The sequence below is a fragment of the Bombus impatiens genome, unplaced genomic scaffold (assembly GCF_000188095.3).
Source record: "Bombus impatiens unplaced genomic scaffold, BIMP_2.2 scf_0041, whole genome shotgun sequence".
Classification (NCBI taxonomy): Eukaryota; Metazoa; Arthropoda; class Insecta; order Hymenoptera; family Apidae; genus Bombus; species Bombus impatiens.
Genome location: NT_176460.1, coordinates 53,944 through 55,937, shown reverse-complemented (window position 1 = coordinate 55,937; position 1,994 = coordinate 53,944). Strand labels below are relative to the sequence as shown.

Genomic DNA, 1,994 nt, shown 5'->3' with positions numbered 1-1,994 from the left:
ACTCGGTTAATCGGTCTTGATTAATTTCTAACCTACTCCTATTTTATTGGCTGTTTCTACTTCTTTCTTATTAGTTTGTTGTTACTTTATACTTGTGATTTTGCCGTTATTTCATATCTGTATGGTATAATTTTGGAGCTAATCTATATATTATTAATTAAAATCTTTATTGTTTATAGGTTCTACAATTCTAATCCTTCAACGCTGAATCCTTTAATTGGAACAGTTACATGGTGGGCGTTTGGTTCTTCGCTACATTTCCAACACTTATTATGACTATTACTTATCCTAGAATTGTAAGTATATATATAGATATATATAAAAGATATATATAAAATTTTGTAAATAACTACATAGTAAAATAGTCTGTCCACTATCTTGTTTACTAAGACCGCTTCGTTAGCATTGGATTATTTTGTTATAGTGTCACAATTTTTTCCTTGATTTTTCAGTTTCCTGTTGCCGTCGTGACTGTTGTGGTAGTATCTGATTCAATATTCCGTAAGTATTCATTTAAATTTGGTAGTAGGCTTCTTACAACTGCGTCGGCTGTAATGTATACCTTCCGATGTGAGTAATGAGCTTCTTACTATTATCAATTTTTACTTCAACGTGGTTTACAGCATTCTTCCCCTTTTTAGGTTATGAATAGTTACCTTGGTATTTATTACCTTCGGTATCTTCATACCTGTGAGTAAAATGCTCTTAAAATTTTCCAATGGTCAACCGTAAATCCTGTTATCTTGTAAATGTTGTTGACGGGGATCAATTATTGTCCGTTATCCTTGTTTCTTTTAATTCAACTTTAATGTTGTTATAAATATTTAATATTAGTGCAATTGAGATTAACTTATCCATTTGTTTCAGCTGAACGTCGTATGTTTTACAAAATGAATCTGTAGCCTATCCTTGTGGAGTTCACTTCCTTCATGTACACTTTCTTCTACGATGATTAATCGTGCACTAGGTACCTTTCACTTTCACTGCTTTTAATTATTTTATTCAATTAACACATTTTATATTTAAATAATGGTTAGAACGCACATAATAATTTTCCATTTTCTTTTAGGTTTAGGTTAAGTTAGGTACTATCTGCAGTATTCAACAAGCAGTGTTATTCCATATAACACCTATTATGTTGCCTCATGAAATCATTCTGGTGGTCTGTTTCGATTATGTGTTAGTTTTAACTTGTTCAAGTGTACTGTTCGTGGATTCTCTTTCACTTCAATCTTGACGTTTCGTGTGTGACGTTTCGTGTGTTGATTCTGACAATAGTGCCTGGTTTGTCGAAGTGTGAGAATATGCCTAGGTGTTTTATATATTTTATATCCCGTTGTATATAAGATATATTTTGTTTATTGTGGTTTTGTATGTCCATATGTGCTATAGATTAGATTGTTCGATATTTCATATTTGTTATAAAAGTGTGTATTCCTATCGTTCCATTCCTTTTTCCTTTCCTTTTGGATTATTCATGATGTTATTGCGAGATTTGATTAAATTGTCGAATTGTAGGTTATCCTAATTGAATATCGTATTATATCGTGATTTATTAATTAATTTGCGAGTCACTTTTGGTTAATTGGTTCTTCTTAGTTTATCCATAACCGAATTGTGAAATTATAGGCTATTCTTGGTTGTATCAGTCGCTTCGCGGCTTGCTCGGTTTATTAGTTGGTACAGGGTATGTTGTATTTACTATATTTACTATTTCATTAAAGTATGTATTTCTATTATTTCGTTTTTATTTTTCTTACTATTACGTCGCATACGATCGTTCTTTATTTTGATCGGTTAGGGATGTACGTATATATATGTGTCAGAGATGAAGGAACATCGGAGCCTTCCCTTTGGAACTTCGGGAAAATCCTTTAACACCGTAATCTAGAGCCTATCATAGGCGTAATTAAACAATTGTCATTCGATCTGATTGTATTGTCCGAGATTTGTGATAATGAGCTTGGGCTCGAGGCGACAGCCAGTCGCCGAAC

General features: G+C 32.4%; 1 long non-coding RNA gene across 1 annotated transcript; it reads right to left on the bottom strand.

Annotated features, from left to right (window-relative positions):
• Positions 1 to 716: 716 nt before the first annotated feature.
• On the bottom strand, positions 717 to 1,341 carry LOC117152182. Its single transcript, XR_004462479.1, has 2 exons — positions 1,090 to 1,341; positions 717 to 971 (listed from the first exon to the last, which is right to left on the bottom strand). It is a non-coding gene; the product is annotated as an uncharacterized LOC117152182 (long non-coding RNA).
• Between the last annotated feature and the right edge of the window lie 653 nt (positions 1,342 to 1,994).